The sequence below is a fragment of the Pinus tabuliformis genome, chromosome 1_2 (assembly GCF_031772625.1).
Source record: "Pinus tabuliformis cultivar Carrire ecotype Pingquan chromosome 1_2, CPIR1, whole genome shotgun sequence".
Taxonomy (NCBI): Eukaryota; Viridiplantae; Streptophyta; class Pinopsida; order Pinales; family Pinaceae; genus Pinus; species Pinus tabuliformis.
The window spans coordinates 94779478-94790174 of NC_142298.1; the positions used below are offsets into that span (position 1 = coordinate 94779478).

The 10697-nt window shown below is 34.9% G+C and overlaps 1 pseudogene; it reads left to right on the plus strand.

The window, feature by feature from the left end:
* Window positions 1–377: 377 nt before the first annotated feature.
* LOC149204631 (glutathione S-transferase U17 pseudogene) lies at window positions 378–6437 on the plus strand (annotated as a pseudogene).
* The last annotated feature ends 4260 nt before the right edge of the window (window positions 6438–10697 follow it).

A 10697-nucleotide genomic window follows, 5' to 3' on the forward strand; every position in this document is an offset into this window, starting at 1 on the left:
AAATTACCCAGAAAAAATTTGTAAAATTTAAATTAAATTTTGGGACCTTTTTTCCTGCCTCGTCGTGAGCTATTGAGGGTTGTTTTTTTCTAAGGTCCTACAATATAAAACAATAGTTAAGCCCACTGTATCCTACTCACCTCACCGAACTCATAGATCTCTCACTGTATCCTGCTCACCTCCAGGCACTATTCATGCTTCTAGCACCCCGGCAAGGACTACTGCTACGACAGTCGCTCCCTTGTTTAAATAATGAAACCAACCCTGAATGAATGAATGAATGAGAATATCATCATTAGATTTATATGCAATGAATATTACTCCGCAAAATTCTTTGAAACGTTGGTGAATTAATATTATTATATAAATATAAATATATGTCTAGGTATGAGTTCATTGAAGAGGACATTCAAAATAAGAGCCAGCTTCCGCTGCAATCGAACACTATTCACAAGAAGATTTCGGTGCTCATCCACAACAGGACGCCTGTTTGTGAATCGATGATTATTGGGCAGTATATCGAGAAGGCATGGAACAGTAAAGCACCCAGTATAATTCCAAAAGATCCATATGACAGAGCCACTGCCCGCTTCTGGGCTGCCTTCATAGATGATAAGCTAATTCTTGCATTCGTTAGTTATCTACATTTTGAAATTTCAATCACTGGTTTTCATCTGTGTCTCATATTTATTATGGGTGGCAGCAGACCATTTCTCTTAAAATAAGATAATTACTTTTGTATGAGGAGTTGGTTAAACTTAGAGAGTTAATAGAATGGTTGAGTGTTGAGTCAAGTCGAGTTAAGTTATAGAAGATTTTTAGTGTGTGGTTGCATGTCAAGATAGTTTAAGCAAGTCCCTAGTTGGAAAATTTAAATACTTTTCACTGGGTTCATTGGAAGCATCATGTTTTGTGTGATCAATAAAAGAGCCGTAGATTTGTGTGTGAATTATTTTTTTTGTCTTCTCTATCTCTCCAAGAAATGATGTCAAGCCAACAAATAGTAACAGAGGAAGATGATCTAAGGAACCAGAAAGTTTGCAGCCTCAGATTTCTTAAGTGCGCTGTGTGATTAATAAATCCAACAAAGAAGTGGGAAGTATTTTTCTACTGCGTCGAACTGTAGTCAAGTGTGTTTTAGCCGACTGGAAAAGCTGTCATCATCAACCACAAGTAAGCCCCAAAGATTTCGCGTTCAACCTAGTATTGTTGCCACGGCCATTGAGAAATACATACACTCTAATTAGTCAAGGGTGTCGATAGTCAAACAGCCATCCGATTCTGTTTGGTGAGTCACAAACCCTGAAAGAGCTAGGGGTTTCCATCATACGGGAGAAACAAGGTGATCGTTAATCACACTAAATAACGTGATCATGAGTTTTAAGTTCAAGAGCCTTTGGTTAAAGTGGATTGGTATTTTAAAAAGGACGTTTACATATTTGGGAGCTTTTTTGTTCTATTAAAAACAAATTAACAATGGTTTTTGAAATTTAAAGCCCAAGTCCTTGTGGGTAAGTTTAAAAGGTTTATTTTAAGTTTTTTTTTATATAAAATAAAAATTGGGGGTTTTATTGATTTTTTTTAAAGGAATTTTATAAAATTTATAAAGGAGAAAATTTAAGGTTTTTTGAAGAGATTTTTTTATAGAGAAAGTTGGATTTCTCAAATTTCCAGCCCCAATTCTCACCGTTTAAACGGAAAGAGTATGATGTGTGGACCATTAAGTTGAAGACCACGTTGCAGGCACATGATGTATGAGATTATGTCCAGTTTGGGTTTTCAAGACCTAAGAATGAAGCAGAAGAACAAGCTCTCAGTAATACAGAGAGAGAACAATGGAAGAAAGCCAAGAAGAAGAATGCACAAGCATTGCAGCTTATCCATCAGGGAGTGGACCGAGTAGTGTTCCAAAAGATTATGATCATGTCTTCAACAAAAGTAGCATGGGATAATTTGGCGAAAAACTATACAGTTATGGCCAATGTAAATATTGGTAAATTGCAGAATACTAGGAGAGATTTTGAAAGTATGCAGATGAAAGAGACAGAGGACATCGATTCTTTCATGAATCGGGTCATAACTGTTGTAAATCAATTAAAGATTTATTGTGAAGGCATTAAATATCAAACAATGGTTGAGAAGGTCATCATATATTTGTCTAACAAATTTGATGTTGTGGTAGTAGCCATAGAAGAAGCCAAGGATTTGGCATCATTGAGAGTTGATGAGCTGATGGGATAGCTTCTATCCCATGAGGAAAGGATATACAGAAATAAGGATTCCACTTTTCGGACTGCTTTCAAAAGTCATGTTTCTATTTCAAGATATAGAGGTTGAGGAAGAACTAGAACAAGAGGCAGAGGACGAAGCAGAAGATATGGTTGTCAGAGAGATGGCCGAGAAGAGAATGAACATGAAAGTGGAAGCAACTACAAAAGCTTAAGCAATAATCAAAGAGTTGACAAATCAAAGGTGAGATATTATTATTGCAATAAATTTGGTCACTATGCTCGTGATTACAGGAAGAAGATAGCTAATCAAGGGAACCAAAGAGCTAATGTCACTACACATAGTACTAACTCCATGTTCCTAGCTTGCCATACCATGCATGAACCTTCGACTAGTGTGTGGTTGTTAGACAGTGGTTGCAGTAACCACATGATAGGCAACAAGGATTTGGTTGCAAATCTTGATCAATTTGTGAAAACATAAGTAAAGTTGGGGACTGACAAGACTGTGGAAGTAGATGGCAAAGGAATGGTCAACATTATGACCAAGCATGGGGAGTTGAAAACAATCTTAGAGGTATATTATGTTCCTAGTCTCAAACATAATTTGTGAAGTTTTGGTCAATTGACACAGAAAGGATACAAAATTATCTTTCAAGGTCAAGAATGTGTTATATATGACAAGCCCCCAAGCAATAAGCTTATAACAAAGGTGCATATGACGAGGAATGAACTCTTTCCTCTAATTATGAATTACAGTGGTGAGGTGACTTCTTTTACAGTTGCATGTTCTGATGATTATTGGTTATGGCACTTTCGATTTGGACACTTGCACTTTTCTTTGTTGTAGCAGAAACATATGGTCAAAAGATTACCTCCCATCAAAGAACCTGCTAGTACTTGTGAGTGTTTCATCTTGGGAAAGAAACACGTGAAAGTTTTCCAATGGGAGTTGCATACAGAGAAAAGAAACCTCTTGAGCTAGTGCATGCAGACTTGTGTGGACCTATGAGGACACAGTCGATTGGTGGAAGTTGTTACTTCCTCACTTTCATTGATGACTACAACAGAAAGACTTGGGTTTACTTCTTGAAGCAGAAGTCTGAAAATTTTGTAGAGTTCAAAGAATTCAAAGCCGTAGTAGAGAACCAAAGTGATCGACAGATCAAGGTATTGAGGTCAGATCATGGTGGAGAATATAACTCAAAGGCATTCCATGATTACTGCAAACAACATGAGATCAGAAGAAAATTTACAACCAGGTACACACGTAGAAAAATGGTGTAGCAGAGAGGAAGAACAAGACAATTATGAACATGGTAAGAAGCATGTTGAAAGGCAGAAACTTGTCTAATGAGTACTAGGCAGAAGTAGTTGCATGTGCTATTTATGTGATCAGCAAATCTCCTACAAAGAGTGTGATGAACAAAGTACCAAAACAAGAATGATCAATTATTTCTTGTAGTGTATCTCATCTCAGAGTATTTGGATGTGTAGCTTATGCACATGTGCCTAAGGAGTGAAGAGGAAAATTGGATGATAAAAGTGAGAAATGCATATTCATTGGTTATAGTGAGTAATCAAAATCTTACAAATTGTATAGCCTTGTCACAAAGAAGACCATAATTAGCAGAGATTTTGTGTTCAAAGAACAAGAGTCATGGAATGGAACTGTAGACAAAATAGTTGATGCACAAGTGCCACTGATGGAGGAAGAGGATCTAGCAGAAAAGGAGCAACAAAAATGACAAGTGAAGACACCAAACAGAGACACACCAACAAGGACTCCAAGATTTTCAGAGCAGCATGAATCTTCAAGCAGATAACCAGATTAAGATTCTCCGAGCAATCAATTAGGTGATGAATAAAGCAATGGTATGACAAATATGATAAGTTTGAAAGATATTTATGGTGATTTGGATGTTATTTCAAATTTTGCATTATTGTCATTCCAACCTTCTTCGTTTGAAGAAGCAATCAAAGATGAAAATTGGGTGCAAGCCATGGATAAAGAAATTGAAGCTATTGAAAAGAATGATACATGGGATTTGATTGATTTACCAAAGGACAAAAATCTCATTGATGCAAAGTGCGTGTACAAGACAAAGCTGAATAAGAATAGTGAAATTGACAGATTCAAAGCTAGACTTGTAGCAAAAGTATTTTCGTAGCAACCAGGAATAGACTATGGAGAAACGTTTTCTCTGGTAGCCAGATTGGATACCGTAAGAGAAATTCTAGCCATAGCAGCTTAGAACAAGTGGAAAGTATATCAGATGGATGTGAAATCAACCTTCTTGAATGGAATTCTAGAAGAAGAAATTTATGTGCAGCAACCTCCAGGTTATGAAGTTGAAGGTAACGAAGATAAAGTTTACAGGTTGAAGAAAGCGTTCTATGGACTAAAGCAAGCACCTAGAGCTTGGTATAGCAGAATCGATAACTACATGATTAAGAATGGATTTTGCAGAAGCAACATTGAACCTACCTTATACACAAAGGTAAATGAGCATGGACAGATTTTGATTGTTTTCTTATATGTTGATGACATATTTTTTATAGGTGATTTTGAGATAGATGAATTTAAATTAGCCATGATGAAAGAATTTGAGATGATAGATCTTGCCCTCATGAAATATTTTCTTGGCATAGAAGTTGAGCAATCTGAAAAATGAATTTTTATTTGTCAAAGTAAATATGCCAAAAATTTATTGAAAAGATTCAGGATGGAAAATTGCAAACCTGTATCTATACCAGCTGCAACAGGTACAAAGTTAAGCAAGGATGATGAAGGATTAGATGTCAATCCAACTTTATTCAAAAGATTGGTTGGTAGCCTCATGTATCTCATAGCTACAAGACCGGATATCATGCAAGGAGTGAGTTTGATTTCCAGATTTATGGAGACTCCAAAAGACACACTTTGGAGTGCGGGAAAAATAAATTCTAAGATACATAGCAGGAACTAGAGATTGTGGCATAATGTATGGAAGCACAGAAAATAAGGATTTGATTGGATACACAGATAGTGATTTTGCAGGCAGTTTGGATGATAAGAAGAGCACTTCTGGTTATGTGTTCCACCTTGGTTCAGGTGTAATTTCATGGGCATCTAATAAGCAGCCCATTGTGACACTTTCGTCATCAGAAGCAGAACATGTAACAATAATATCATCAACATGTCAAGCAGTATGGTTAAGAAGAGTATTTGATGGACTCAAGCAGAAACAACAAAGATCAACAACAATATATTGTGACAACACCTCAACGATTGCACTATCCAAGAATAGTGTGTTTCATCAAAAGACCAAGCATATTGATACTAGATATCACTTTATTAGAGAGCATGTGAGCAATGGATAAGTTCACTTGAAGCCTTGTAAATCTAGTGAACAATTGGCTGATATATTTACTAAGTCATTAGCACAAGATGTGTTTGAGTTTCATAGAAGAAAATTAAGTGTTGTAAGCCTAGCTAAGACATAGACCAGCAAGCATGTTTGAATTCTCATGAGCCATGTTTTAGTTTAGCAGTCGTAATTAAGGGGGAGTGTTAAAACAAGATAATTACTGCTGCAAGAGGAGTTGGCTAAACATAGAGAGTCAGTTCACTAAGTGATTGAGTGATTGAATGATTGAGTGTTGAGTTAGTTAAGTGATAGAAGAATTTTAGTGTGTGATTGCATGTCAAGATATTTTAGGCAAGTCGCTAGTTGGAAAAGGTTAAATACCCTTCACCGGGTTCATTATAAGCATCATGTTTTGTGTATCAATAGAAGAGCCGCAACTCGTGAATTTGTGTGTAAATTATTTGAATTTTATTCTCTGTCTCTCCAACAATTCCAGGTATTCTAAAAAATTTTAGGGGCCAAGGGCTTGGGTGAGGAGCAACAAAAAGCGGTGAAGGAATCGGTGGCAAACCTTCTTTGGTTAGAGGAAGTGTTGCGAACTACCAGAAAAGCTTATTTTGGAGAAGATGAGATAGGGTTGGTTGACATTGCATTGGGAGGGTTATTGGTAACCATCTAAACGACTGAGAAGGTTACCAATATACATTTAATTGACACACAAAAAATGCCGCTATTAAGTGCCTAGGCAGACAAATTTTGTAAAGCCGACAAAGTGAAAGAAGCATTTCCCGATTGGGCCGAGTTAATTGAATTTATGTCCGGGAGAGCGAAGTTGACATCACCCCTCACTGGCCATTAGAAAGGAGGAGGAGGAGAGCTAAAACAATATTTACATAGTAGGTTTTGTCGTTGGTCTTGTTGTGTTTCGATGTTGTGAGATAGAACGTGGGATTTATGTATGAGGTGAGTTTATACTTCTGCATAATTGGTGGGTAATAAAGCTGTCGGGGGATTTCAGTGCAATAATATTGTTATATATGTCACTTTTCACTTCGGTCCTTCGAACATTGGAGTTATGTTTCATGTGAATTCGCATTCATTAAAAGGTAGGCTATCTAGCTGCCGTGCAAGTCACTCTAAATTTCATGTGTGTTTATCCTTATGAATATATTACTAGCACACTATATTTATTTAAATAAATGTTATTGCTTATATCAATTACATGACTAACTGCATTATATTTATATCAATCACATGACCAATCATATTAATAAATATAATTGAAATATTTTATTAATAATATAGATTTAATATTTATATTAATATTAATATTTATAAATATATAATATTTATATTTATATTGATAAATATATTAATATCAATATTGATAAAAATAATATTGTCAAATTAAAATCATATTATAAAATATAATTTTTTTTTTCCATTAAACTTTTAAATTTATAATATTAATATTTTAGATATATTATTTTATTTATTAATAATATAAATACAAATATAAATATTATTATTATTAGATAATTTATAGTTTTAAATCCATAGAATTTATAATACACACCTCTTGTTGTTGTTAATCTTTTAGGTTTTATATTATTATTATTTAATAATAATTATAATAACAATAATAACTTTTGATTAATATTAAAAACTCAGGGTATATAAATTTTATTATTCTTTCAATACTCAGACGGGCGTCTTTGACATTTAAAATTGTTGTCTAAAACAACGGGAGTGCACTTAACCAAATACAGGGGATGCCCTCATACTTTGGCATGTCAGCGAATGTCAGGAACTAGGAAGTCTAAATAATGTTCTGGTTTTGATAATAAGTTGATTGCAATCATTTCTTCATTTCCTTGTTTATCTCTTTGTGCTGAAATTTTAACATACTAAACAATTCGAACGTTAATGGATTTATTTTATGTTGCACATTAATGATATCCATTCGTGGTTGTGATTTTTAAAAAACCGAGACCACCTTTACATATTTGATGGCTAGGTTCTTTTTATGCTATGTTTAATAGTTTGTTTCATTGCGTGATAATCAATTTAGAGGTTTTTATTATTATTATGAGTATGATTAAGCATTATTGCATAAATGGAGAGTATTTTTGTATTGTTTCTAGTGATTTTAGTATAGTAATTAGTTGTGACATGTAATCATAGTTAACCCTTCCATATTTGTGTTTTATTCTGGAAAAACCAAAAATGTTATAACTACAATGATAATCGAGGGAACTAAATACCCGAATCAAGAAAAATGATTTTAATCAAAAGAAATAAAAGCACCTTAATGTTGAACAAATGACTCATCATCTATGTAGCAGTTCTTGCAGATGGATGACTTGGATAGTAGCAATTTTATTAGTCCCTGCCTTCGGCAACGCAGGGACTATAGTGATCGCTTAGCATTGCCCGAGCATTAATTCGCTTTGACTAATTAAGCATAACCAATGTTTTAAGAGAAATATCCCTGCAAAGAATTTTTTATGCAAAGTTTGAATTTCCACCTCTTATTGCCGGAAAACTATATGATTTTCATGTTTTTAATTAAAACTTAGGATAACCAGTTTTGAATTTTAATTCGATGTGGTTTAATGCTAGTTTGCAGTTAACATTAATTCTAAAACATTTAATGTTTTAGAATACTTTCCATTAAATCATAACCAAAACTTTCTGTGTCGTGTTGTGTAATTTAATGTTTTCGAATATTAAATCATGACCAAAACTTTCTGTGTCGTGTTTTGTAATTTAATGTTTTCAAATATTAAATCATGACCAAAACTTTCTGTGTCGTGTTGTGTAAGTGGTTGTTGGCATGTTAACCATCTGTTAGGCTTGCCACAGCTGCCAAAACAACACCCACAGTTGCCAAAACAACACAAGCATCTGTCATGCTGTCATGCTTCCCACAACTGCTAAAATAACACAAGCTCCCTCGTGCTCTTGTTGCTTATTGTTTGCTTTGTAGACTCCTGATTATTCTCCTGAGCACACTAGAAACTAGAATCACTGAAAGATGCTCCAAAAATTACTCCTTTAGTCTCATGGCCCTTCAAAAAATACTCCTTTAGTCTCATGGCCCTTCAGCGCACTAGAATAGTAGAAAGATATGTCATATCCCTTTAGTTAACCCTTCAGTGCACCAAAATAGCACATGAAAATAACAGAAAGATATGCCATATCCGTTCAGTTAGTAGATTCTGTTAGAAAACTAATAAACTTAAACAGCGATTCTGCATGCGGAAAGAACTGAAAAGAATCACTGAAACTTAATACCCAGGGATACGAGTTACCTCCAGCCATTGGTGATGTTTTGATGAAGGCCACAATTCACCTGCTTCTTCTTCAGCACTCCAGCTTCAATCCAAGCAAAAGGAAAAGAACACAAAAAATTCTGAAGGCACTTCCGAGCTCTGCTATCTCAGCTAGATGGTGTAGAACTGAAGGGGATTGAGATATGAGCTTGGGGACCAAACAGATGAACATATAGCTAAGCTTCCATCAAGCTTCTAAAAGCTATGTGTTAGAAAAACCACAAATCAAGGTAGAGATCAGATCAAAGTGATGGACCACTTTAGTAGCTCCCAATTATAAATTTAGTTATTGCAGTTGATTTTCTTAACTTAAGGAAACTACTGCAGTTGGTTTCCATAAGTTAAGAAAAGCTGCAATTCCATAAATCAAGGTAGCTTTTGTGTAAAATCAATGGAGCTTAACATTCTCCCACTTGGTCCATACTTCCAAACTTAATGTCTCAAAAACCATTGACAATATTTATTAAGTAATAGATACATGAATCATGGCAATAAGTCCTCTAATGAAGAGTATTATCTTCCATGTATTACTATGCATTTATTCTTATTATAATTTATGTGGCAACAATATCTTAATGAATAAACCTTATGTTTATTCTTGGTCCTTCTTAAATGAATTTTCTCAAATCAACTTAAGGTGCACATAAATATGATAAAAAACATCACAATAATTAAGAATTTCATTATCATTGTCCATACAATGAAAAACTGCATAATGGAAGCAAGTCCCATATTCAATACATGATCCTTGAATTTAAACGGTGGCATGCCCTTAGTCAAAGGATCAGCGATCATTAACTCAGTGCTGACGTGCTCAAAGACCACTTTACTTTCTTTAACACGTTCCCTTATAGCTAAATACTTAATGTTGATGTGTTTATTTCGACTCCCACTTTTTTAGCCATAAAACCAGCATCTGAATTATCACAATATATTCTCAATGGCTTAGAGATAGAATCCATAATTCTAAGCCCAGAAATGAAATTCTTAAGCCATACACCATGTAAAGCAACCTCAAAACAGGATATACATAAGCATGTAGTCTTTGGTCCCTTGAAAGTACCTCATTACTTTCTTTGCAGCTCTCCAGTGGTCTAAACCTGGATCACTCTGATATCGTCCCAACAAATGCAATGTCAGGTCTTGTGCAGACTTGAGCATACATTAGGAATTGCTGATCTCTTAGGTCTAGTAGATCTTCTTAATGTTGTACCATCATATTCCTGAGAAGTATGTGGTTCAACTTGTTGTTCAAAAGTTCTTGGCAACTCTTGAACTCCTTGATCTACTGGAATATCGTCAGCAGCTTGTGGAACTTCAACAATTGGTTATTCAACACCAGTTTGTACTTGAGGGGTGTTATGAACAATAACCAATCTTTCACTTGAAGTGGAAGGTTGAGATTCTGAATGATCTTTCTCAGAAACTATGTTTCTGGTTTGATCGCTCCCACTGATCAAGTCATTTTCAAGAAACTTTGCATTTCTTGATTCCACAATCCTAGTGCTGTGAGATGGACAATAAAATCTGTAAGTATGTATGATTCCTAATATGTCTGAACTCCTATTGGCACCTTTCTTTGACTTGTTGGTCTGCTTTCCCTTTATGCAGTCCACACAAGTCTCAAGATCAGTAAAATCTAGAGTATTAAGTATTCCTTCATTTACCAATCTTTTAATTCTATCTATGGAGATATGACCTAGTCTCCGGTGCCATAATTTAGAGGAATCTTCATTAATAACACATCTTTTAGTGCCAGTGTGAACATGCGTTGAATCATATGT